This window comes from Marmota flaviventris, chromosome 8, assembly GCF_047511675.1.
Source record: "Marmota flaviventris isolate mMarFla1 chromosome 8, mMarFla1.hap1, whole genome shotgun sequence".
In the NCBI taxonomy this organism is placed as follows: domain Eukaryota; kingdom Metazoa; phylum Chordata; class Mammalia; order Rodentia; family Sciuridae; genus Marmota; species Marmota flaviventris.
In genome coordinates this window covers 10,529,350-10,557,055 of record NC_092505.1, presented here as the reverse complement: position 1 = coordinate 10,557,055, position 27,706 = coordinate 10,529,350, and positions in this window count along the sequence as shown.

Sequence of the window (27,706 nt, the reverse complement as noted above, 5' to 3'; positions counted from 1 at the left end):
AATGTAAACGCAGGACAAATTGAATTGCTTGACTCTTAAATTCTTTGGTTTCCCTGGATTGGAAAACACTCCTCTGCGCACTGAGAAACGTGAGAATGATATACGAGACGGGAGGAACAAGATGCATGTCGGGCTTCTAAGGGGGACCCCCTGCAGCAGAAGGCTGAGATGTCTTATTTACCAGAAATGGAGGCAGACCCAAAGCACATCTCCACGCGGTCTTGACTTGGGCAGAGAGATTTGGTGACGGTGAAACTTAGGGTGGCTCAACGCTCACAGCGGGGACTGCTTTGTCCCTTTGTGTAACACACAGCTCCAGAAAGATAAAAACTGGAAAACCAAGCAAACTTGCTAGATTATTTCAGACATTCAGGATACGGCGTAGAAAACACCATCTCTTCTTTTGATCACCTCAGGTGGTAGGATATCAACCCTTGTCAAAGTCCAGGGTTGACAGTGGAGGTGTGTGTCAGTTCAGGTGCTCTCAGACAACCCTGCCCTGGGTTTCTAGAAAAACAGTAATTGCCTCATTTTCAGGAAAAAATAAGAATAGCATTCTTAGGGTCTTTTGAATGTACACAGAATATAGATGAGCATATTTTAATATAATGTTCAGTGTATCTGATTACAAAAGAAATGCAGATTCATATCAAATTCAAACAAATATTGAAATATAGAAGGTAAACTTGTATAATCCCAGGTCCACAGATAAGCATTGATAATAGTGAGGATCCTTCTACCGATGTTTACTCGTGCATATGTAATTAGAATGCGTACTTTTATTTTTTATGTAACTAGAATAATATGAACCATATTATTTCATTTTCTCTCTTTCCATTTTAATATTGTATCAGAACGTAAGGAAATACAGTGCTCTGAGAAATTCTGGTAATAATAATAATAATAATAATAATATCAGGACTAAGCAGTTGGTGGCAGTACTATAGTCAATATTTATTGCAATCTGGCTTATGCACAGGAATTTTTTTTCCCCAGGGAGCTGAAAGTATTTTATATTTCTTTTCTAACAGACTGGGAATAAAGAAAAAGTAAGCAGCTAAGACTGTCTACAGAGATGACTTCCTGGAGTCACACTATCAGCTTTGAGCCTCATCTACACAGTTCAGTCTGAGTCACCCTGGAGAAGGGGAGTCCTGTGGCCTCAGGCAGGCAATTCTCAGTGCACAGCTCCGGCTCGATGAGTTCCTCTCCAGTGCACCCCTAGGAAGCACTGAGTCACCCAGAGGTTGGGAATGAGGGGACCTTTGTCCTGGCTTCCTCTAGGGCCACTGTTGCTGCTGCTCTGAGCACTGACTGCTGCCACTTGAGCCCTGGGTCCCTCCGCTCTTCACTCCTGCGGCACCCAGGGCCGGCTGACATCCATGCTGTCATCCATGTCCTCTCACAGAAAGAGCAGGAAACAATCGCCCTGCACAAAGGCCTGAAGTGCTCGTGTGAAAGGTCACTAAGTACTGTCATCTAGGCCAGGGAGGGGGCGGGAAGGCCGCTCCCACCGAGAACAGCCCAGGGAGGAGTGGGATCTTAACCTCAGCCTGTGGCCTGGGGAGGGACAAAGAATCTCAAGTAGGAGCTGAAGGGACAGCCCAGGGGATGAGAGGAGGGAGGCGTCTGCCCAGTTCCTCGAGCGGCCCTCTGTGTGACCCTTCCCTAGGCCAGACAGGAGGACATGTCCCTGGACTGCTCGGGCTCTGCAGTGAGGTCCCTCCCCAAGCTTCCACAGGTGGATGGGAGCTTGAGGGTTCTTTATAAAAGTCCAGGAAAAAGGCTCACGAAACCTAGAACCACTCGACATCCTCAGTGGTGTCAAATTAGGTACCACTAAATGTCAATGTGAGCTTACAAATGGGACCACAACCTCAACAATTTAAAAAAAAAAAGAGGTTGGAAGTAAAATTGAACAAGAAAAAATAGGCTATTTTTTTGCTCTTAATTGTCTCAGTGAGTTGGAGGCAAGGACCTTTGTCATGGCTTTCTCATTAGGGCACCTGAGTGTAGCCCAGAGGATGCCAGTGCTTGGCAGGGACATAATTTAAGAACTGTTGAAAACGGAGACTCAGCAGAATCGTTGCTATTTGAAGCACGATGTTCAGTTTAAATATGAGCCTGCAGATCAAACAATAATTTTGAGGCCTTGGGAAATTCATTTAAACTCCCAATGCCTCAGTTTCCTCACGTGTAAAAGGGATCAACTTTGGAGATGAAATGTGTTATTTTGTGTAAACAGCTTAAAACGGTGCCACATACAACCAACTGTGATAAATGCTGATTATCTCATTTGCATCATCTTCCTCATGGTATCATCACTGTGGGTAGTAGACTCTTTGGTGACTTTAAATTGCTTCTTTACAATTCTTTGATTGTCTAAAATATCTGTAGTCCTATTCCTCAATGAGAAAAGATAAAACTTCTTACAGAAAGGAAATCGTCCCAATGCTGCTTTCCAGAACTCCAGCAAAGAAGAAAGAGCACAGGAAGAAGTGACTTCCCCAAGAGAAATTTGCTCCCCTCCTTTTGTATTAGAAAAATGTAAAGGTTAAAGTTAGGTGTTCTCTTTCCCCATCATAGCACACGTAGAATCTGATAGGCCCACCCTCAGGCTGAAGGTAGAGGGCTTAGTTTGCCTGGATGTGGGGGTTTGGATACAGGACAGTCACAGACGATTCAGGACAAGTTGGTCACTTGAGTTGAGGAAGCAACCCTTGACATATCTGCATCCCTTGCCAAGCTAGGAAGTCTTGCGATCTTTGCTTTGGGATCTGAAATTTAAACCACACCCACAAAGCTAAGCAAGAAGCCTCCCTTCATGTTTGGAGAGAGTCTAAAGAGTCCTGGAGTTGGAAAGAAAGAAAAGGGACAAGGAGAAGCAGTCAGGTCAATTCCTGGTGCCAAGGCAGCTTCTGTGAGGGCCCCAGGTGATTTATGGCACTCAGTATTGTGCTTCTGAGAGGAGCAGGACACAGGGTGCAGCCCCAGGGATGTGGCTGAGCACCCAGAGGCTCTCTCACAGGGCCAGGAAAACGACTGGGAGAAACAGAGTTCCTGGGAAATAACAAGAAATTGGGATTTAAATATATCTGAAAACTTAAGTATTATTTTCATAGGTTTGCAGTTTTGTTTTTAATCTGTATGGAAAAAGTTTCACCAAAGAGGAAGGAAAAGACCCTGGTTGCATGTAGATACAGAATAATGTCTATGTCAGCATAATTCTAAACGGAATGAATAAAATTTACACTCTTAGTTTTGTAGCCCGTGCATCCATGTAAATATAAATTAGTTAACTTTTCCAAAATAATGCCAGTAGTCCAGTTCTTGGCTAGGTTGCTCTTTATTGGGTGCTTGAGCCCCAATGACTCTGCTCAAAGACTTCCATCACTCTCTGTGTTCCATCTGAACTTGGGCACAGAGTCCTTCGGTTTACTGATCAAAGAATTTCAAGGAGAGTAAGATCTGGGTTTTGTCAAAGTCTTGTGTAAGCACTAGGATCTCCCTTATAATTCTTTTCAGGATCTTAGCTCTGCAGCAAGAAGACAGTCAAAATAAAGGTCTCGTCTCCAAATGAGAAAAAATCTAGAACTCCATCATCCCAAGATTCCATCTTTTTAAAAGGGAAGTAGTATGAAGTAAGAACTTGGGATCCTTGCTTTCCGGTTTCATTTCCATGTTTTTGTTAACTGGGGAAAATCACTGAATCTCTGTGAACTTCTATTTCCTCATCTGTGAAATTGTAACAGACTTACATGATGGGTGTAGTGGTGGGATGAAATGGCATCATATACAAAAAGTACTTGGCACACATATTATCAATATTGAAAAAAATCTTAGTTTTCTTTTACTTTGATTATAGTATTTGAACTTTAATGATCATCCTCTTTGTAAATATTTTAAGGATATCACTGAAAACTTGCTAAGAAATGCCATAACAAAAGGAGCCATTGAAACTTTTATTATTTGAAGGAAAGGACATTGTTCGTGGTGTTATGGTAGCATGCCCCTGGGGTTCCAGAGGCTTAGACAACCCTCACTGGCTTCACAGTTGGGTAAACTGAGACACCAAGTAACATTTAAAGGGCTCACCACCATTAACAACAGAACACTTTGCAGCAAATATCTAGAGATCCTCATTCCTACCCACTCGCCCTAAGATGGAGTCAACTAAATCAAAGTGCATGTAAGGCTAGATCCCGAAGATGGTTTTTATATTAATTTTTTATTGGTGCATTATCATGACACACAGTAGTGGAAGTCATTCTGCACATACAGTAATATAATTTGGTCAATTTCACTCCCAGCATTTTCCCCTCCACTCCCCCCAGAGCCCCCTCGCCTCTGCTGTACTGGTCTCCCTTCTAATTTCATGAGATCCCTCCCTCCCTTATTTTTTTTTTCTCTTTAATTTCCACATATGAGAGAAAACATAGGATCCTTGACTTTCTGAGTCTGATTTGTTTTGCTTAACATAATGCTCTCGAGTTCCATTCACTTTCCTGCAGATTTTAAAAGTGACAAGGGGGCCCATCTTCATCATTTGACTAGTGTTTACTGTGGACCTACTACACACCTAGCTCGAGAGTCGTGGATAAGAGAGACATGTTTCCTGTCTCCAGGAGCTTACATCTTGGCAGGGGGGCAGATATTAAGAGCTAGCTCTATAATTAATTCATTTTTACTGGATTTCTATACGAGGATGGCTACAAAGAAAAAGGCCCAGGATGGGGAGCACACGTAACAGATTTAACAGGGTCTGGAAGGTCTGGGGTCTGCCATGAAGAGATATCTCGCATAACACTGGAGAATGAGGAGACGTCTACTAGACGAAGTGTGTCTGTGGTGCCCCCATGGTGTGGCAGCAACCCCTCAGGATCCAAGATGAGGTTGGCGAGGGAGTTGATCCCCACTCTGCAGGACCTAATTAAGGAGGTGCCTCTCTAATCCAAGAACTAGGGGACCACAGTGGTGAAGTCAGTGCCAGGAGGGCCTGGTTGGTTATGAGAACTGCAACTTACCCCCCACCCCCTGCCACTTAAAGAACATGTTGGTTAGCTCAATTTTATTTTAGTGACTAGCTGCCCAGCTAGATGAGTCACTAATCAAAAATTAAGTTACCAATCTACAAGTGTAAGACTGAAGTTAAAACTTATTTTGCAAATGTTCATGTTCAGTAAGTCATGGCAGGCTGACAGGGGCCAGAGAGTCTCCAACTCTGCCGCACATTACAATGCCCAGGGCTCCCCCAGACCTTAAATCTGCCTCTTTGGGGGAGTAGGGCCCTGACCTAGCAATTTTTTTTTTAACTCTCCAGATGATTCCAATATGCAGCCAAGTTTGAGAAGCTGTGAACCAAGAAATTCTACTGGTGTGTCGATCCTTCCCTCAAGTGAGAAAAAGGACCCTGTAGCAGTGACAATCCCACCAGGAGGAGACTAAGGAAGAGGACAATATCCAAATACAATGGGCAGATGGAGTGGAGGCTACCAAACACAGGAGGGTTCTGTAAACCCAGTCTCCCAGGTTCATTCTTTCCACAGAGGGAGTTGCTTGTGAGATAAGCCAGCCCGGGGACAGGTGTCCATCCCTCCCCCAGGCAAGGTCCCTTTGCACCCGAGGGGATCACAGAGTTGTATGGGAGCAGGCACAACTGCAGGGTTGCTGCACCACTGCTGAGTCCCGCTCCTTGCTAAGTGTCGCCACCCTCTCCCTACTCTCCGCCTTTCCGCCCCTCCCCTCCCCACCCTTCCCTTGTTCAGGGCCGTAAGGTCACAAGTGTTCAACAATTCAACGTGGGAAGTCTCTCTGAGGAAGTGCCTGGTCATAAATTTCACCCAACAAGAGGCTCCCTTCAAGCTCAGGCTTGTTAGGAAACCTCCCAGCCACTAATCGCTGGCTCTGGGGAGGCGGGGGCGCAGGTGGGGAGGCGGGGGCGCAGGTGGGCAGGGGCTGAGGCTGGGGGCGCCAAGACTTGTTGGGGTCTCTGTGTTTGTGTGATGGTAACTCAGCCCCTGTGGTATTGCCCAGCTGTGTCACAATCCTTAGATGTCCCTGTGTGTCAAATGCACATAAAAGAACACGTTTGGGAGAGAACTGTGGTGGGGTTTCTCTTTGCATTGGGGAACTGTGTTCAACTCCATCTGGATCGTGTTAAACCTGAGGTTCATGGATGGTGATTTTTGAGTGTCAGGATGTGTCCAGTGCTGAGTTATATACCTTGCCATCTCAATGGGATGGTGGTGCCCAGCAGCAGCATACAGCCAAGGGCATAAAGACAAGGGTTTTAGTCCCAGTTTCTGCTTTGTGAACCTGCGTCAGTCATTGGACATTTCTGATTTTCATTCTGTGCTGTGGAGTGAAGGAGTTGGAGGGTCTTAGATGGGGAATCTCTAAGTCCCTCTGGGTTCTTAGAACTTCTGCTCTTTGCTCCCAACTCCCATCTCATGCAGCACCAACAAGACAGAAGTGTCTGGTTAGCCTTGGTCTTGCCACAATTTGCTCAAGGGAAAATTTCCTGGAACTGGCGCTCTGGCTAAATTGGAAAAGCCAGTGTATTTGGCCCATGTCAACAAAAGGTGGGATTTCCAACCAAATCTATGTACCTCCTGAAAGTGTTGCAATATTTAAAGGAATGCTCCAGGCCAGAGTTGGAAGACCACTACTTGTGTAGTAACAATTGTTTTACAATGCAGCAGACAAGTTCTATGCCAGCTACATTGCTACATTGTTTAACTTGCTACACTTCAAGGCTTTAGATCCAATTATTGGCCTAGTTTTACAGATGAGTAAACTGAGGAGCGGGGGATTATGTCATTTGCCTAAAGTCATATCACTGTTAAGAAACAGAGGAGGAACTAGGGTTGTAGCTCAATGGCAGAACCCTTGCCTAGCATGCATGAGGTCCTGGGTTCCATCCCAGAACAAGTAGAAGAAGGAGAAAGAGGAGAAGGGAGGAGGCTTTACCCCCTAGAGCCAGGCTCCATGCGGTAAGAGGCACAGGGAATGGCCTTGGGCCTGTTGTGGGGACTGAAAGGGACTGCCGAGACATCTAAGAGAGCAGGAACCCTGTAGCAAAGGTGTGAGAGAACCTGTACAGGGTGAGGGGCCCAGTTGGCTTGTGCACCTGCCCCAAGGGAGGGGACATGTCCTTGGAGCATTCTGCCTCCTTAAAACTCTTGGCTCAGATTTTCCATCAGGTCCCGGAAGAACCATTTCTGGACAGCGCAGGGACCTCTAGGGGATGCACTCAACTAAGTGGCTATAGTCAGCAGAGACAAGCTTCACCCTTCAGACCAGAAGGAAAAGTCTGAATTATTTGGGGGGGAAAAAAAAGGTTAAAAATATAGGCTAGTCCCAGATCGTTCTCCACTGAAGTATTTGGACAGTTTTCTATAGATAATAAGGAGCCCCTCAAAAGATAAGCCATTCTTGTCACAGGTTTTGAGTCCTGATGGCTTTTGCCTGCAACATTTGCACACTTAGGGCAAAATGATTCTTTGAGATAAGCTATCTAGAAAATTGCCTCTGAAACCAAAGATCACATTTCTTCACAATGATCACATTTCTTCTTCTCTGCTTTATGCTTGTTTTGCATGGATTTCAGTCAGTTGGTAGTACACTTCTGTATTTTTCAAGCCACTCAGGTGACTGGCTTTCTATGGGTCCCACAAGCTTAAGAAAGAAGCTAGAAGAAAAAGTCAGAGCAGTTTGTAGCCTTATGACACATCTGCAAAGCATGGACACCTACAGCTGATGTTCTCTGCTCTCTGTCTCTATCAATTCTCTTCCAAGTCACACTTCCACTGAGTCCCCTCACTTGTCTTTCTGTCCCACCTCTCAGTACTGGCTATATTTTGCACACTATATTTTGCCAAAGTTACACATTGTCTTTTTTCCCCAAGGGACAGGGCAAACGAAAACTGCCCATATGAACAGACAATTGAGTCATGTTTAAGTTTTTCATTGCAAACTTTATTCACCAAAAAACACCTGCAGCAGCTATCAAGTTTAAATGCCTCTCAATCAAATGATTCCTTGTACAGCAAAGGGGCTCAGAGAGATAGAACCCCTGGTTGAACCCAGAGATGCTTTGTACTCAGCTTCTGGGAGATGGAAGAGCCCATTTCTTTCTGATGTGTGATTTGGAGGCCGCCAACCTGTAAACGCAGGTAGAGCTGCCTCCCTGCAAAACAAGACGTTGGCTTGAGTGTGTTTCCCCAGCCCAGATTTGTAGGTCAAAGTCATTCTAACCACAGGACGCTTCCTACACAGGATAATTCTACCGTGCCTTGTTGTTACACACGTACACGAGAGTGACGGACTGAGAGAAAGGGAGGGAAAATGAGTGGAAATGAAAGCATCACGATCTCACAGCCTCGGTGCCAAACCGGTGCCAATCCAATTTCCCCCCAACGAACCGGCCACCTCTCCAAATTCCCTAGGCTGCCACCAAAAGCCCCTGCTTCTCGGGTGACCAGGGAGGCTCCCATGGTGGAAAGAGGGTGGGGGCAGGGGCAGAGTGCTGGGCGCTAAGCCCCATCCTGGCTGCACATAAAGGAGGCAAAATCAAAACCCGAAGCCTGGGGGTGGGGAGAGTGGGGGGGGGGGGGGATAGGACTAAATTTAATTGGCTAGGAAGCAGGATTCCTGGGCCTATGCTTTCCCAGCTTCCAGAGAAGGGCTTAGGCAGAAACCCTTCCCCGCCCTGGGGACCAAAAAAAAAAAAAGGATTAAATTCAGGTTTGGTCTGGCAAGTGCAAATTGCATGCAGAGCATACAGTGGCTTTGCATATTGCTTGTGCTTTCATTGAGAAGAGAAAGGGGGGTTAGAGGGAGGGCAGGGATGCGAAAGAGGGGAAAAAACTAAAAACAACTTGCTGTTTTCATATGGTCAGAGAACACTGTTTTGTCTCCGTCACTGTGAAGAGTGTCAATGGTGGGCACGGTGTCGTGACAAGGTTTTTTTTCTTCTTAAGTTAAGCTAAGCTCACACCCGAATGCAGCCCCCCGAGGTATTGCAGCTTTAATTGTGTTCAGTATGATCTACCGAACAATATGTCTTGATAAATCTGAATGGCAATCCAGCGCACGGTTCCCCTTGGCATTGCCGCAAAGCCAGGCCTCGCTTTAGTGAACCCGTTCAGGAATGTGGGTTAATTCGGCCGACCCTTTTTACCCCCACAGCTCTGTTTTTGTGAGGTTGGCAGAAACTGACACGTTTTCTTTTGCTTAATTAAGTTGTTCAGTAGAAGGCTGGTCAAACAGTTGCATCTACGTGGGGAGTCTGCAGATACACAGAAAGCCGTGGGCGTTTCCAACATAAAAAGGGGGATTCTGTTATTGTTTGGGTGTAGACGGGTCATTTTTTCAAAGTTACTGCTGCCTGAGTGACCACAACCTCGCGCACAGCCCTGAAAGGACTTTAAAGCTGCTTAAATACAGCTACCTTGGGCTCTAAAGTTTACTTTTTAAAAGAAAGAGGAGAGAGAGAGAGGAGGAGAGCAAGAGGGAAAACGAGAACAAGAAGCAGCAGAGAAATGAAGCAGTCTCATTTATGGAGCGTTTTATTTCCCTCCAGCCTCTCTCTCTCTCTCTCTCTCTCTCTCTCTCTCTCTCTCTCTCTCTCTCTCTCTCTCTCTCTCTCTCTCTCTCTCTCAAGGCTAAGAGTGGGCTCATTTAAATAAGAGATGCCCGTACATTTTGAATTACAGATAGCATGATGAAACTCTTTCCAATCTGTAAAACAGAACTGGTGTCCCCGGGACTCACGTTGGCACTGGGCAGAGAAATGGGGTCCAGCCACCTTTATGCTAGGCAATGGGGTGGGGACATTCACCCACAACTTTGGCTGGTGACATTCCGGCTTTCGTTCCTTGCTGATGTTATGACAACCATGAACAATATCGGTCTCATGGATATTCAGAGGAACTGAGGACCCTGTCCCCGTCTCCACCCCTTTTGGAAACCTCCTATATTTCTAATTCAAATCACCTTTATTATTTATATGCAGATAGCCCTCACCCCCTTCTCTGTGGATATTTGGTCTCATCAAGAGTTTCTCTTAGTGCACTTTCCATGTGATTTAATTAATAGGAAGCATGTGGACCAGACTGGGAACCGGACTTATTGCTGACAATGAGCTTGATCTACTGTACAAGCCTGAGTGAGTTCTTATGGACGACTTTGTGCCTCGGTTTCTTCATGATAGCAGACGCCCATCACTGGTTATTTAGCAGGCACCTTATGTGCCTCTCTGAGCTCAATTCCCCCTTTCTCCTTCATCAGACAATCAATATTTGGAAAACCCACTGATTCTATAAGCTGAAACACAATGCCTGCTTTTCAACAGTCACGAAGCCCGGGTTCTGCTGTTCATGTGTCCGGTCACAGAGCTATCCAAGGGTGCTTATTCACACTCAACTTTCCCAGTAGGCCCCCAGAGCAGCAGCTTTGGGGAAGCCCAGAGTTAGACCTTTTCCTTCTAGAGTGGGAGAAGACTGGATGGCCAAACCTTCTAGAGTCTACACTGTGATTTTTCACTTTTCTTAATATTTAAGAAAGTGTGGACTACATTTGTGAAGGGCGAAATGATTTTTTAGGCAAACACCACTCACACACACACACACACACACCTATCTTGAAATAAAATTACTAGGATCAATAGTCTACACTTATGTCAGTTACATTGACTTTTCTTTCTTTTGTGGGTGTGGTATCTGGGATGGAACCCAGGGCCTTGCACATGCTAGGCAACTGCTCTACCACTGAACAACCCTCTCAGCCCTAAATTATTGCTTATAAGAAACACCTGCCTACTCCCCAGACATTGCCAGAGCTTGTTTAGATTTATGCCCAGGATGCCGTGGTCCTATGCATAAGTCGTGTATGTTCAAGTGTCCAAAAACACCCAAGAAGCCACCTGCATTTCAAGGTCCTTTATAACCCATCCATGGAGAGAGTGGGGGTCCAGAGGTTCTGTTTTGGACAACCATTCCCCAAATGAGTCCTTCTTCTGGAAAACCAAATGCAGCTGCACAAAAGTGCAGAAGGCTTTCCCCAGTTCTGGCGGCGATGTTTAAGGACCCCCTAGGATGTTGGTCCCCAGGGTCCTGCCTCACTCTTCCCTCCATAGTGGCTGTGGGAAGGCCCTCGAATCCAGGCCTCGTTCTCCAGTGCTCAGCTGTGGGGCCATGATGGTTCGGTCACCTGCCTTACCTTCAAAAAGGCCAAACTCAAAGCTACGTAGACTCACACAGAACTTTGAAGTCACAGTTGACTGGCTGCTCCCAGCATCTCAGAGAGAGGATGCGAGGCCGGTGAGGGCCCGAGCAGATGGGAGCCGGAATGGCCGGGCAGCAAGTGGCAGCAAGAGTCCACCACCTGGCTGTCTTCCCACAGTCTGGAGGTGGTGTGTGAGGCTGGCCTTCCGATTCCCACTCGAGGTGGCAGGCCCTCTCCCCCCCTTCCCAATTCTGACAGCCTGGGCAGATTTCGCTTTGGCTTTTTAAAATCCAGGACACATTATTCCTCAAAGTCGCCAAGTTCCAGCTGCCAGAGAGAGCCGGCCTTTCACTCGGTTGCCCTACCACCAACATTGTGTCTTTACACCCAGGGAAACAGAAGGCCTTCCTCCATGTGGGCAAGCCCACAAGATTTCGGAGACTGCCACTCGGGTCCTGGGGACAGAGGGGAGGATTCACAAGAGCTGGCCAGGAGCCATCCCACTATCCCTGGCACTTGCGGCTCCACATGGAGCTCTGCGGCTCTTCAGGACAAAGAGGAGTGTTTTTATCAGCCCAACGTTCTGCTGACAAATGCATAATAAACTGACAGAAAGCGACCAAGCAGCATTTCAAAACCCCCCAGTTACAGGGGAGGCCAAGCCTGAGTGGGGATGGTCACTTTCTGCAGGTGTTAGGCCAGTGTCCCTGCATTTGCATGCATTTGCATAGACTGTCAAACAGTTGGCTGACAGAAAGTCTGAGGAGGTCTGGACACAGCCCAAACCTGTCAGTGGCTTTCTCCTTGCCAGTCAAGGTTGGCTTTGGCTGCAATTAAAGCAGGAAACGAATACTTCTGACATTGCAATAGACCCAGCCACAGCTGGGCGAAGTTAAATGGAAAAGTGTGCTTCATTTAGAAAGACAAGATGCATGCCAGAAACAAAAGAGGGAGAAGCAAACAGTGGCAAACGCTAAGAAAGTGACACCCGCAACTCATTCTTCAAAGGGCCACAAATATTTCGCAGCACTTCCAGGTTGCTGTGTGGTTGTTGTCATCCTTTGGGGTAAGTGGGCAGCGTCCCCCACTGAGCAGGGCCCAGCAACATGGAAGAAGACCTCCCCAGACACTGTGTCTCCTATTCAGAGCATCAGGAATAATCTCAGGCAGGAGGGAGGAAGCAAATCCCCAAAGTTCATTTCCGCGCCACACACGCTACCCTGTAAGGCTCCACTGTGCCACTCGGGATTGACAAATAGGTGGCCTGGTTCGGAGAGGGTGAGAAAGTTGGAGGAGGCTGATCACAAGTGTCACGTTGTTCCCCCACAGCACAGCGCAAGGATTACAGATCATATTAGCATATGGATTGCGGTGGGAAAGAAACAAAATCGGCCCCTTCACTACTGTAAGTGAATGGCCTGGAGATGGTGGGGGGGCGGGGAGGGAAGAAAGTCGGGTAGAAGGTGGCTGTTGTTTTTAAGAACACATTAAGATTTCTATTTTGGAGGCCCGCATCCTTCTGAGATGTTGTTTTACAGATTCTTTAAGCGAGACCTAACAATTTATTAAATACTTCATCTCTAAACAGTGGTGGGCACTAGAGTTTCATGAGCAGCAGATAATAGATTCTGTTTATTCACCAACAATACAGACACTGTTTAGCTCAGGACTGCAAGTGGCTGAGCCATCTGGCTCATATCTCCACAGTAAAACATTGTCCGTGACACAAAAAATGACTACATCCCCAGGACAAACTAGTGTGACCTCTAAATAAAGCCTTCCTCTGAAGCTATGATATCACACTGCACAGGGGACACCAGCACAATTGAATCTGGTCACCAAAAGCCCAAGTGAGATAGGACTATGTAAATGGAATTTTATAGGAGACTTTTTGTCCTCCATGGCAAACCATCCAGATCCGTCCACAGCACTGAAACATCTTTTTCATTCACCCTTGGGACAACAGTGTGGTTCTATTTGGGGATTGGCAGTCCTCTTTTTCCCCGCACCGGACCCAGGAAGCACACGTCCATGTTCCAGAGGCAGCACCTGCAGGCCTCGCTTCCAACAACGTGTCTCTGATGGAGCCCCCACCTGCACCAGCCTTTCTGCTGATATTTCAGAAACAAGCGGCCCTTTCTCCTCCCTGCCAGGGAGAAGGCCCGCGTTTGCCAGTTTCTTCACAAATAGCCGAACAAGTCACTCACAGCCTTGCGCCACCTGAATGCCCGCTTCACAAGGCAAACAAGTACACACACACACACACACACACACACACCGCACACACTCACTCCTCATCACTCTGTCCAAGAAAGAGGCCATTTCAATGGAAGAAGTGTCATTCTCCGGAAAAGACCCAGTTCAGTCTCGACCACCAAGGCATTTGTGTTGCTGTTTGGTGGGAAAATTTCATGACAGAGATGGAGATATGATGCACAGACCCAAGAGCTGGCTCTGCTTGACTGTTCTACCTATTCCAACTCTGGTTTGTATTGTTTTGTGTTTTTAGACCAAGAAACCCTGACCCAACCTTGTGCATAAAACTGTCTGTACATAGAATGTCCCATAAAATGAGATCTCTAAATGCTTTCTGAACACAAAAGTCATTGGACCATTTTGTAGCCAGAGCCATCCCAGTGATTAAAAAAGCAGCATGTTTGGAGATAGACAGAGGAGGACTGAATTCCTACAGAACATTTGCCAGTCTTATCGGTCTTATCATCTCAGGCAAATTCACTGCTCAGCAGCTATCCCTGGTTGTAGAAAGGGATAGCATTTTGTTTTCATGTATTTGGAAAGTGGGTGATAAACACCTCACAAACCCTGGCACATAATAAATGGCAGCTATAACCATAATGATAGCACCTAACAGAAACATTAATTCCATAACTCCTGGTACTTGGCAGGAAGCCGCTTGCTGGACACTAACATTCATTTAAATGTATATTATCCCTTGATAAGGGCAGCATTTATTAACATCATTAAAATTTAGCCTAAACTCACATTATTTGGCAAAGTTGAGTTAGAAACTAACTACTGGCCGGCTTGTCCTAACTTCCTTCATGCAGCATGAAGCTAGCCAAGATTGTCTATTAAGTTGTTCCTAATAGACAATATTTGAGAGAGAGAGAGAAACACCACATGCATGGTTGCCACATCTTATGTGTAAAGTCATATGCATGGCTTGATATCTTAAAATGGTTCATTTATCTTAGTTCTAAACAATCCCAAGATTTTAACTGCTTACAATTTCAATTACAATTTAAGCATAATCTGTGCAGTTAGGGACTGTTTTTCTTTCTAGAAATGAAGCTGGGTGGTTGAAATTAATAAAAGCTCAGTTCAGGAGACTGAGGCAGGAGGATCACAAGTTCAAAGCCAGCCTCAGCAACTCAGTGAAAGCTTGTGTCTAAATAAAATACCAAAAAGGGCTGGGGATGTGGTTCAATGTTTAAGTGTCCCTGAGTTAAATCCACTGACACCAGAAAAAAAAAAGGAAATAAATTATTAAAAGCTGATTTTTTTTCAGCTAATTGACACAATCCAGATCCAAAACCTGGGGAAGGATTCTTTGTAATTATGATATAAATGCCCAAGCTAGCCAACTCTAAATTCAGTTCCAGAACCTTTACTGTCCACACTTGGTAACAGGTATGTATGGCAGGACATAATGGCTTTGATGACCATCTATGTGACTGTGGTGGATATTTTCAGTAGAAATTTAGAGTGTTCAGAATATTAAAGCTAATGGAAATTTCCATATGGAAACCTTTCCAGATTTTACATCTTTGTACTGAAATCTTCAATACATATGCATGAATCTCCACCTGTTTTCTTAGGTTATTTTGACATTTAGGTTTTGTTTTTAACATGTAAATGTGGAAGCTATTATATAAGTGGCATTATTTCTATGGATCCTAGTTAATTTCAGTAGGAAACTGCTCCCCAGGTAACAATCAACCATGTGAACTGACACTGAGGGATCCTGGGACCTATAAAGAGTTCAGCTAAGGATATAAGAGAATGTAATTCAATTTAGAAATACCCTTTGGGATGAGAGGGTGGAGTCAAAACTTCTCATATACTATTGGTGGCAATGTGGGTGGGAACAACCATTTTAGAGAGTAATTTGTCAGTTTCTATCAAGATATAAAATGACCCAGAAATTGCACTTCTGAATTAAATCTTACTGAGCCACTCCCTCAAGTGTTCAAAGAACATACTTACATGGGAGCTGATGATAATATTTGCAGAAGTGAGAAATCAGGGCTAACCTATATGCCTATCAATAGAGGATGTTTACAATCCCCCCACACCCAGAAATTCCCCTTTTGAAATTATATCCTAATGAGCTAGTTCTTCAAGTGTGCAAGAATATATGTATAAGGGGATTGATTATAATATCATCTGCAAAATTTAAAAATTGGAGTTAACCTTCATGTCCAACAATAGGGGACTGCTTGAATAACTTCTGGTGCATTCAATAAAAAGAATGATGGGGAACTTTTTGTGTAGCATGTTCTATATCTATATCTACATCTACCATCTAGCTATACATAAAAATATCTGGAAGAACACGTGTTAAGTCATCCAGGAGATGGAAAAAGAAGGACTCTTGGTTTTTACAGCATGTTCTTTGCTATCATTTGCAAAAACCAAAACACATAATCATTTTATACTTTTAAAAAGTAATAGAAAGTCGGGATTCCACCTCTTGGGTCCCCTTCTTCCTCCGGGAGAAGTCTTTTCTGCTGTCCTTTAATAAACTTCTAATTTCTACTCTGAAAAAAAAAAAAAAAAAAGTAATAGAAAGTCCAAAAAGACGTTTTCCAGTAGCCATTCATTGTCAGGCTGCTGATATTGCTTGGCATAGGGCGCACAAACTTTATAAGGGAGAAGGGAAGGGAGAGTTGGCCAGCAAAACTTCCTGGATGCCCACTGTGAGAAGGGGTCCATGCCAAAGGCTCAGGGAGTTACAGCCAAAGAAAAGAAATAAGCCCATACCCTAAGACACTCACTGTGCCGTAAAAAAATATGTGGCTAAAAAAATATAATCGAAAGGAACTGGATGACTTGATTATCCCATCTGCAGAGTTTTAATGATTTGTGATTATTTGTTATCAATTCTTCAGGCCATGAAATGCAGTGCTCGAGAGCTTGGAGTCAGACTGGCCACCTAAGCCACTAACTGTGGGACTTTGCTAGCTAGTGTCTCTGGGCCTGTTTCTTTCTGTGTAAAATGGAGATAATCATATTTTCTACCTCAGAGAGTTGACATAAAGCATTAAACACTAAACACAAAGCCTAGTATCTACCATGTACTGGGCATGTGTCGAGAATTCAAGCACCATGAATCTAGCCAGTGTTATTTTTGCTGCTATAATAATAATAGCTATTATCATAACTAAATTGTTTATCCACCCCTGGCGGTTTACACAGAGGGAGAGCACGATGCAGTCTGCATTTCTGAGGATGTGCAGACCCACCACCAGGCAGGTAGGGCTGTGAGGTACTTCACTATCAAAGGATTTGAAGGTGTCTCTCTCAGCCCACGTTCTAGATCTGCATTTCCAACACACCTGGAACAAAGGCAGATTCCCTCCTACTACAACAGGTGACCAAGATGCGTTATTAGATCTACAGTAAAAAAGCTGCTGTGCCCTGAGCCATCCCCCAGTGTCCATGGCCCAAGGAAAGGTGTCTCCGTCCAGTAGACAGGCACCCCTTGCTGTTTGTGGCAAAGCAGGCCCTGGGTGTGGTGATCAGACCGCTCCTGCCCACTCTGCCCTGCTTCTGCCTCTTGCCTGCATTCCCTGAGGGATCCCGTCCAACTCCTGTTAAGGTGGTATTCAGCAGGAAAGCAGCCCTGGGTAGAAACCCACTTAAGTCAGAGGGGCTCACTGTCTGGGTGGACAGGCACAGAAGGCTGGAGGCACAAGCAGCCATTGCTGACTTTGAAGTGCTCCCATTTGTCACTGGGTCTCCAGTACTCCTGCAGCTTGTACAAGACCCTCCCTGGGCATCAAACCTTAGTCCCAGGTGCCTCTGCGGGGGGCTTCACTTGACTAATCTTCTCACTCTTTCAATTCCAAAAGGCAAATGAGAGGGCCCCACACATCTTTTCATTTATTTATTTTTGCAGTGCTGGGAATCAAACCCCTTGGATATACCAGGTGTTCTACCAGGGAGCTATAACCCCAGCGATTCCCACTGATCTTTTCAAGTTAGAAAAACTAGTCAGAAATTATTAACAAGTGATGAAGGTCTGTAGTCATTTAAGCCTAATATGAGGCTGGGGTAGCAGCCCATGACTGACACTTCTATTAACCAATAAGTCCTAGAGAAGAGACTCTTCCCACTTCTGATTGGTCAGCACTGCTCCTAGAGGCCCTGAACCCACCACCAGCTGTCCTCTCATTGGACAGGTGTAGAGGACCTACCTAGCCAGGGAAACCTTGAATGCATTTTCAGTGACCAAAAATACAATGATATTTATGATCTAAGAAGCACCTGATATTTTTTTCATAGCTATTTTATTAATAGATGTAATCAAGAACTAGAGTGACTCAACTAATCATTTTTTGTCAGTTTGTCTTTATTAGTAGCACAAATGCTTTAATCCACCTATCATTGTTTACCTTTTATGAACTACTTTAGCACATGCTATTTTGAAGAATAAACAAGGCAAAGCATATCTGATTATCATTAGTCTACAGAGAAGGAGATGGAGGCTCAGAGAAATTGAGTGACTGGCCACAGAGCTAGAAAAGTGAGAGTGGAATTAGAATCTCAGACTCTTAGATCAGTCTTCCTTATGTTCTTGAACATTTTGTAGGGTATTCATTTTGTAAGCTATTTCCTAAATATACTAGAGCTCACTTTCCCCTTCGTTCACTCCATTTTGGAAACCTTTTTTCCTAAAGGGCCAGATAGTAGGTAAACTTTTAACAAACAAACAAATAAACTTTCCACAAATACAAAAGTAAAATTTCTTAATAAATAAGAAAAATTGAGGACACTAATGAGACAATAGCTCAAGAGAAGATTCCAGAAGGAAGCAAAACACCCCACAGTAATTCTCACTGTTAAAGAAATGCCTGGGTGGAGAGGGTGGCAGAGGGCACACAGACACACGCCTTTGGCCTTGTGTGAAGATCAAAGCAGAGTGCAGTGTCCCGTGAACAGGACTCAGACCCCTCCCAGCCTGTGTGCAGCCGAGAGGACTGGGGCCCTGTCTGTGCCCCTGTTTCTAATGGAAGACATCTGCTCCTCTCTGGCCTCCCAGCAGAGAGGGGTGACCCAAGCAGACACCCTCCCTCATGACCCTGTTCTCACTCCTGTGCCTGGAACACGTTGGCCCCAGGAGCAGTCTGGACCCACACCCTTGCTTCTGGCCACATTTTTATGGATCTGAAGCTGATCATTGGTGGCACTTTGCCAGAGAACGAACAACATGGGCCAGACTGGCCATGTAAGCAAACTCACGTGTGACACTCAAAAGGCTCTAAACACTCAGAGCAAAGCCCAGTACTCTGATGAAGAGATTCACTCATTCACACGTCACCCTTAGCCAAGGAAGACAAAAGTCACTGTGCAGAAATGACCAAGGATTTCTCACCTTCCCAAGACTGGGTAAAAGTCCTTTATGAAGCCCTTCTGAAACTTGAGACGTATAGGGACAGACACAACTAATGTCAATGAGTCAATGAGTCAACCAATCATATCCCACAGCTGGTGGGATAGGTCCAATGTGTCAGGGCTGCCAAAGAGCTTCAAAATGTGTGTGGAAGAGGCTGAGGAGGCTGCTCAGTGGCAGTGCACTCACCTAGCATGCGTGAAGCCCTGGGTTCCATTCCCAACACTGGGGGGAATAAAGTATGTAGAAGAATTAATTCTAAATCCACAGGTGTTAAATCAGAAGAATTTTATACTGCCTCCCCCTTAGAAGGACAATGAGCAATCTGTGTTAGCAAAGCAGGGGAAACAAGATAAACCTCTTCCCCTAACCTCTGGAATTCTAAGAGGTGCTTCTGCCTGTGACATTGGTCACCGTTTACAGCAAGAGGTTGATAGTCCTTGACCAAAACTGTAACAGGGACAGTATGGGTTTCTGCAGCAGCACAGCAGAGGGGCAGGGTCTCTGGTCTTGAAGAGTTGTCTTTTGGGGACAGGCTTTCTACACAGGTGCTAGGAAGAGGGCAGGGAAGTACAGGAGATGGACACTCAGTACCTGACCTCAGACACAACCAGGCCTTGCAATGCCACCAGAGTGGAGCACACGTCCACCGCTGGTAAGAAGGCTCCTTCTTGATTGCATTGACCCAAATATGAGAGGAGAGGGGCAGGGAAGCTCTTTCTTCTTTTCACTTTGGTGGCAGATAAGGATCTAAATCCAGGAATCATGGAGAACGGAGCCACAGAGTGCAAAGCCACCCAGCCAGCAGGCCCAAGAGCCCAGGACCTGAAGAGCAGGCTTTGCCCCGTCTTCCCAAGCCAGCCAAGGCCACCAGGGTCCCACTGTGCTAGCCAGTGAAGAAATGCTCACCCAGGAACAAAGTGTCATCTATCTTATGGATCATTGAACATAAAAACACAATGATAGCAGATACACTATTTGCAGAAGTACTACAGGATTTCAACCTGGTATTGGCCAGTTATCTGTCACCGAGGCCACATGCACAGCCTTGATCAGAAAGACGACTAGAGGTCTGGGCATGAGGTCTGGGAGAAGGGAGGCCCAGCAACACCTCTCTTGGCTCTCTCCTTATTGGATCTGATGTTTTTTTCCACAAACTAGTGAGTCCCAGTTCCCCAGAATCCAACTTTGCAGTAGGAAAAACAGGAACCAAACTGGCTTCTACATAAAGCTGAAAGTTTGTGTCCCAAACTTCATCCTTGTGGCCTCAGGGTGGATGGGGCTGCATTTCCGGCATGAACACACCACACCCGCCACAGCCAGTCTGAAGGTCTCCTATCCTCTGGTTCTGGTTGGGGTCTTTGGAAGAGACTGAACAGTCTCCTCTCCCAAGTGTGATCCTCATTCCACGAGGAGCCCTTGCTACCTACCTCACACCCACCCCATCTGGAAATTGCCAGGTCCTTACGGACTTTGGTCTTTATTCATTCACAAAGAATGTAAGATTCCATTTTTTTGAGAACTGAATAGAAATCCCTGCGTCACCATATCAGGGCGGCTGCTCCATGACAACGCAGTAATTGCGCCGATTCTAGTGCCTTTTCTCCCCCTCCACCAAAACCAACTTAAGCTGATTACTGCCATCTCAAACAACCGCAGTGGGCTCTAGATATATCCATTTAATATGTCCAAGACAAGCAGCCACTGCTGTGTTCAAAAGACGATCTGACAGATTCTATTCACTTTCAAAGTAGCTCTCCACGGCTGGAATAATTATCTTTCATTTCCCTCATTCTGACACCTTTCAATGATTTGTTGACATCTGAAGAGTTATGGGCGATCTCAGAAGAGGCAGCTGGACCTCCTCCCCCCCAAAGATACAAATACAAAAAAAGGATTCCCATACAGCATCAGAAATAACTCAGTTCTTTGCAAATGGATATCCAAATCTGCATATTAATAGGGCACTTTTATCTTTAAATATAACCTCACAAAAAAGAAAAAGAAAAAAAAAGAAAGGAGAGGCAGAGTTTCATTTAGCTTGTTCCCCACCAGCTCAAAACAGTTCACCTTTCCCTCAAAACTAGCGTTCCCTCACTTGACCCATAAAAACAAAAAAATGCAAATATCCTGAGTTGTCTAACATCTAACGTTTGGTGCAGTCCTCTGTTGAGAGCGAGAAACCCAAGCAAATGCAGGAGGCCTCCTCTGTTTCATCTACTGCCAATGAAGTTGTAAGTGAACATCACTGGAATAATGTCTATTAATAATTTGCACTTCTATAGCCCTTTCTTGAGGGTGTCCCTAAGCATCCTTCTTTGAACATACACCAGGGCCTAAGGCTCCTGCCTCCCCACACAACCCCTGTCTCAGCACTAGGAGGGAAGATGCCTTTAAAACTCAGGCTAAAGCTGGGCATGGTGGCGCACGCCTGTAATCCCAGCAACTCAGGAGACTGAGGCAGGAGGATCGCAAGTTCAAAGCCAGCCTCAGCAACTTAGCAAGGTCCTAAGCAGCTTAGCAAGACCTTGTCTTAACATGAAAAGAATAAAAAAATAGGCTGGGATGTGACTCAGTGGTTAAGCATCCCTGGGTTAGATCCCTAGTACCGAAATAAAAGGAAAAGAAAAAACTCAGGCTAATGAGGCCAGGAGATTTTCAAAGAGGCTGTATGTACTCTATAGGACCCATTGCAAGTATAGGTCCCCACAGGTGGGATGAATCCACCAGCAACATTTTCAGCTTCTCTTCTCTCCCCACCCCCACTCCTCCCACAATCTGGTGACTTCAGCCAACTACTTTAGCACACTGTCTAGTCCAGTGCTTAGTAGGTTTCAGTACAAGGCAGTACGGATAGCAAATGCAAAAAAAAAAAAAAAAAGATGGGATTCAGTTGTCAGATAAACAAATGTCCAGTCTGCAGTAAAGGGAAACGAAGCTAGCGAGCTGCAATGGACAGCCAGGATCCCATCACAGCAGTCTTTTTTGTGGCAGCTGGAGCCCTCTGCACTGCTGGGGAGGAAGAGGTGGCTGGACAAGGGGCAGGGGCCTCTGTGGTGGAAGGACTGCCCTCGGGATGGGTTTCTGTTCAGAGACTGCACAGAGGAGTGATGTTGCTGAGGTTGAAGCCACTTGTTTGAGTTTTCCAATTCTCATCAGATCTTCTCCCAAAGAGCGAAGCTCTAAAGAACTGAGGATAGGAACAGTCCTCTGGTCACTTCTTCCCCCATCTTCCAGCCACAGTCTGTCAATCAACAGCGCCCCTTACTGGCCAGCAGGTGGTAAGCCCAGAGGGTTCTGGGGGCCCTCCCTAACCAACAGCAACCTGAAAACGGACACGGGAGTTTCGTCTCTGTTTATGGAATTTTGAACACACGGGAACAGCACATCTTGCAATCCCAGCTCCAGGCTCCTGGCCACCCCTCTCTGTCTTGAACTCCGGTCTCAGCAAATGTTAAATCTACCTGCGGGAGTTTGATCCTCAGGGAGCTGCGTCTCCCGGGAGACCAAAAACCACAAACACAGTGTGTGATCCCAGCAGATCCAAAGCGACACCTAGCCTTCATAAAGCTCAAACCTTGCAGCGGGAGAATCTGCCTTCCACCAGAGCAAATGGATTTGAATTCTAAGTGGTGGGTGTCACAAGGCAGTCCTTAAAAACCAAAGAGGAGATAGACTTTTCCAAATACTTTTCTGCAGTTCTCCAAATAAACCCTGCAGATTAATGTGCACAGAGATTGTTATTGAAAAGCGATGGGTCAGCTGATTGCAGGAGTGGTTGGAGCCAGCCTGGGTTATTTTAGGTGAGGGGATTGGCGCAGAGGGAGAGAGACCAGGAGGTGGAGGGAGTTTATTTTGGTCGAGGTTCTCTATTTTGCTTTCTTTGCTTGTGAGAATTCATTTCCCTGGGGTAATTTAAAGTTTATAAGGAACCTTGGAATTCCTTAGGGGGAGAGCACCATTGCAAATAAAGAGGTCACAGCACTAGAGATGGTGGAGAAAGATGGCCAATGTCATGTCTTTGGATTCTGGGAGTTTTAGCTATGGGATTCACCAAGGTTTTTATTTTTTTTAATTGTTATTTTTTTGTGTTTTCCATACTAGAGGTTGAACTCAGAGGCAGTTATCACTGAGTTACTCTCCAGTCCTATGTATTGGTTTATTATTTTATTTTATTTTAAGATAGAGACTCACTAAATTGCCTGGGCTGGCCTTCAACATGAGATCCTCTTGGCTTGGCCTCGGCAGTGGCTGAGATTACAGGCATGCACCACTTTGCCCAGCCTCTCTAAGGTTTTTAGGCATTTTAGAAAAGCTGATTCTCATATTCCCAGTTCTTGTTTAGGATTTTGTGATGTGTTGGGGTCTCTGATGTTTATTGTTTACAACACCATGCTATGATTTTTCCATGTGTTATTCATTTTATTCTCACAACCAACAAATGCATTAGTTAATTAATTCTGAATCCACATGTGTCTAATAAAAGAATTTTGTAATTACCACCCCCCACTTAGAAACTGGGGTTTGCCTAGCTACTGCTCTAAGTCAGGCTTCATAATCACTCCCAATGCCATTGACAATATATTGAATCCTACTGGGAATCAGTGGTGATTTCCCGTACCTGCTTCATCAAGTCTGATTTCCTCTCTGCCTTGCTCAGAAAAATCTTTTCTAACATTCCACCCCTCTTCCTCCAGCCTCACCTCCACTTCCCAAACAAATGTATAATCTCAGTAGCTGATTCAGTGTCCAGAAAGAGAGAGAAGCTACCCTCAATAACCAGTCATGTTATCACCTAGTATTCTAAACTGCTCATTGCCTTCACTTCAAATCTGAGTGGCATTTTTTAGCACATATAGAGCCTGCAGACAGGTGGGGATGTGGGGGTGGCTTCTCCAGCCACTTGCTCCCACTCCTCCAAAACGTGTGGACATAACATTCCTAGACTCTTGGCAGCAACTTATGCTCATCCACTTCAGAGGCAGAAGTGAAAGGACACCGCCTATTATAAAAAGGTTCCTGGCCTTGGAAATAAGGCAAAGGAAGCCTGTCCTTCAGTGCTAGACTGGTGCACTAGGGATTATCACATTCTCCCAGGACATAACTTTGACCCATTATTCATTATTGAATAGAACCTAGACTCTGAAGTGACATGGTAACTGATCAGTTTTTTCACAAGATATTCCATTTTAATTTTTAAATCATTTAAAAATTATAGAAAATTTGCAAGACTGGCATCAACAATTTTTTTCTTAATTCAAGAGGTAACATGATGCTCTAAAGTGTATTAGTGTTGTCTATTTTCTATGAACCAGGACACACTCTGTCATAATCAAAAGACAACCATCGAAATGAAGAACTTAGTACTAATACACATTTTCATCAAATCTGCAAACACACCCAAGTGTCATCAGTGGTTTCAATACTGCTCTTTTTAGCAAAAGGGCCAACCTGGGATTATTCATCACACTTGATTGTCGCATGTCTTTATTCTCCTTCAATCCAAAACAATTTGTTTTTCATGACCTTGACACGTGTTTTCCACTGTGAAATTGCTGTATTCATAATGGTCAAAAGGTGGAAGCAACTCAAGTATCCATCAGCAGATGAACAGATCAATAAAATGTGGTTATTCCACTTTTAAAAGGAAGAAAATTCTGACACACACTACAGCATGGATGAACCTTGAAAATATTACAGTAAGTGAAGTAAGCCAAACACAAAATGATGAATACTGCATGTGTCCATTTATATGAGGTATCCAGAGCAGTCAAAATCACGGAGATGGAACAGTGGCTGCCAGAGGCTGGGTGCAGCGGGTGTGGGGAACCATATTGGATAGGTGCCAAGCTTCAGTCTTGCAAGATGGATAAGCCTTGAGGAGGTGGATGGTGGTGACGGGCACACAATGCTGTGAGTGCACTGAGGACCCTCGAATGGCTAAGATGGCAAATTTTATGTTTTATGTATTTTACCACAATTTTTAAAAGCCTCAAAGCTTGTCTCATTCTCTATAAGTTAGGGAGGGTGATAGTTGTAAAATTAAAGGATTAAAATGCATAAAGTTTCCAGGCATAGTAGGTGCCTAATAAATGACAATTGGGACTTTACAAAGTGCTCAGTAAATAATGGATTCATTAAGCTGTATATTATATGCCTCCTCCAAGAAAAATTTTCCGAGTTTTATATGATAGGGGAATAGAGTGGAGGGGTGGTTTGGAAGAGTTTGTCGTGACTTTTTACAGAGAGGTGAATAGAAAACTGCTGACAGAGTTTATGAGGACACATTGCAGAGGTCCCTCCCACTGCCCCAAACTCAGTCCATTTCTCTGGCAAATCATCATGTCCAGAACAGCCCTCTGTAAAAGTCATCTATCAACCTAAAGGGAGAATCTGTTAGCACCCTAATCGCCGTTAGCCTAGAGAATGACTGGACTCTCTTGCTGTTGCCTGGCAGGAAGCAGGACCCTGTAGAGAAGACACCAGTCAGCATATGGTCATGGGGGAGAGGGCTGGGAAAGGACAGGGGAACAGCCTCCAGATGGAGGCTGCAGCCCAATCAAAAGGAAGAGCCCAACTCAGAGCTCCGCATCTCCCTTGACCACCTGCTCCAAGGGCATCCACAGAGACCACACCCCAGCTTACAGCACGACAGTCTGGTTGGTAATTACAACAACTTTGCAAGGCAGATACCATTTGCTCCATTTTGCAGACAGGAGGAAGCTGAAAGCATTGAAGTGACTTTTGTGAAAGCCAAGCAGCTACCCAGGACTCCAATCAAGATCTGATTTTCATTGGTTTACATCCTTAACCTCATGCAGTTGCTCTGAGGGTCAGCCGAGGCTAGGACTGGCACTCCCCCTCCTCAAAGCCTGGCTTCCAGCCTGCAGCTGCCCTCCAGCGCTCAGACCCCAGGTCTCTGAGAAGAAGTCCTCAACTTTCCTTGGGGTTTCTGAGAGGACTTTTCAGGTGGGGCAGATCCTATCATTGTACTCAGTACATTGGATCACCGTTGCAGATGGGACAATCAGGAAATCATACTGTAAAAGACCCTGGAAAGTTTTATGTAAATAGTGTTATTTATTTTGTTGATATTTTTTTGTGGGGGGGTACCAGGGGTTGAACCCAGGCACTTAATGAGCCACATTCCCTTAAAAAAAAAACTCACTAAGTCACTGAGGCTGGCTTTGAACTCATGATTCTCCTTCCTCAGCCTCTTAAGCCACTACAATTATAGGCATGCCCAGTTATTATGCTGATTTGCAGATCTTTAATCTGACCATATTTTATTTTGTGCCTGTCTCTTCTTTTAACATTTATGCATTACTTTAATACTTTTTATATGCCTTATTTATAATAATATTTACATAGAACAAATTGTTATAAAATCTAGCTTCTTTTTATCTTAGGAAACATCCATTCATAACATTTAAATTATAGAGCTGATTCTTTAAACGCATCATTATTTGTTGTTATATAAAGTTTCCTTCTACCTTTCAACTGCTTAAAAAATAGTAGGAAAAAATTTGTGTATGTATATGCATGTCAAAATAAAATTCTAAGACATTTAAGTGGTATATGAGAATTTCACAAATCCAAAGATATTCAAGCATGTCTCATAGTCCTGGTTTTGCAAAACTGTGATTTCATGGCATCCTTTGGAGAACCCTTTGCTGCTGCTTCCTGCCTTGGGGATTTGGTTCATGGTAAGTCCTGATTCAGGACCTTAGGCTACGATCTTGCTTTGGAATTACTGAAATGGGACATTCCACTTCACTCTTAATTCTTTGTGCCCATAAACCATCCTGGCAGAGGAAGAAGGGGAAGATCACACTATTTAGAGTGTGTGTGTGTGTGTGTACACACATCCATCTATATATATACACATAAGTACAATTCTCCCCTTCCAAAGGGAAAAGGGCTAGGAAGTTCAAGTGAGTTTGGTTAAAGCAATTCCTGGATAGAAGAAAGAAGCAAGGGGAGAGTAAAGAATTGTTTAGCCAGAAGAGGGGGCTAGCTGAGGCAGGAGGGCCAGGCAGGATGTTGTCGGAGAGGCTGAGCTAGGTAGGAGTGGAGCACCAAATTGCCTATGCTTCTGCTTCTTAGCTGACCCCAAAGGATTTCCACACGATGGACACCTGAAACAGGCTATGTCAATTCAATATGACAAAATGACACACTGAGAGTATGTTGCTGGTCTACGAAAACTACCCAGCTGCAAAGGTATATAATCGTCTAAGTTAGGAATGCTGCCTTTTAGACCATTAGCTGTTTTACACAGGGGATGATATTGAAAACAGAAGTCATTTCCAACCGAGAAGCATGTGTTTGGCACACACTGATTACTGATGTGAGTCTCTGGCTGTGATTTTTTTTCTGCACACGAAGCTCCTGACTTCTTGTGCAGAGAAACTGGTCTAAATAACACAAAAGCCCTTACTGAGCCTAATTTTATCTTCGTCTACACCTCATTACTGTGCAGTAGCTTGCTGGTGCAAACAATTGCTGGTTCCTAGGATAACAAGGAGGCCCGTGGTGTCTGTATCGAACATATTCCTCAGAGGATGAGAAGTCTCCAACTGGGAAAGAGGAGATTCTTGTTAAACCCTGGAAATAGGCTGAAATGTAAATGTGTGTGCCCTTCCACAACGTGCCTAATTGCCCATAAATGTCATTAGGTTGAGAAATGTTTTCCACCAAATTAACTTTGACTCATGATGTCTAATTAACAGGAGAAGCTGGAAGATAACAATTTATCAGTCACTGTTTAAGAAAACATGTTGAACGGGTGACTTTTGGCTAGCATCAGTGTTGAGGAAGGCACTGTGTCTGTCAAAACCTTGC